Below are 538 nucleotides of genomic sequence, written 5' to 3'. Positions count from 1 at the left end.
ACTGAGTTGAAAAACAAAAAAAAAAACCCCAAACAGGTGGAATAATGAAATGCAACAGGGACCTTTCTGATGAAAGGTCAAATGCATGTTAAATGTTTCTGATCTAATTAGTGAGGAAAATGGATTGATTTTTACAGTATCTTAGGTTTATTGATCTGCCTCATCCATGTAATCTGCAAAGAAGGCTCTACCTTCCTGTGTCATGCCAGGCTTGACCATAATGAAGATGAGCATTTTTGTTACGTCTTTGGTGGGAGGAAAGAAGCTGCACAACTCCAGGTTTAGTAAAGGAAAGAGAATAAATCTGATCTGTGTAGGAGCTTATTTATGTGGTGGGTTTTTTCCTAATGCTGTGGTAAAGAATCATTCCAAAGTCTGTTGCTGTGATGGTTTGAGAAAGTGTCCTTCCTCAGGAGTTGCTTTCTGGAATTTAACACTACTGGTCAACTTCATGATTCATCTATGGAGTGGAGATACTGTCTTACAAGGGTGGGGAGTGACAGGGCAAGGGGGGATGGGGTTAAAATGTCAGAGGGGG

At 40.5% G+C, this 538-nt stretch overlaps 1 protein-coding gene across 1 annotated transcript in view; it reads left to right on the top strand.

Annotated features, from left to right (window-relative positions):
- AACS (acetoacetyl-CoA synthetase) overlaps positions 1–538 on the top strand; it is a gene marked incomplete at its 5' end in the record, with an annotated part of 36,188 nt that overhangs the window by 23,691 nt on the left and 11,959 nt on the right. The window lies entirely within an intron of this gene.

This window comes from Eurypyga helias, unplaced genomic scaffold, assembly GCF_000690775.1.
Source record: "Eurypyga helias isolate BGI_N326 unplaced genomic scaffold, ASM69077v1 scaffold23448, whole genome shotgun sequence".
Taxonomy (NCBI): Eukaryota; Metazoa; Chordata; class Aves; order Eurypygiformes; family Eurypygidae; genus Eurypyga; species Eurypyga helias.
This window is presented reverse-complemented; position numbering and strand designations above follow the sequence as displayed.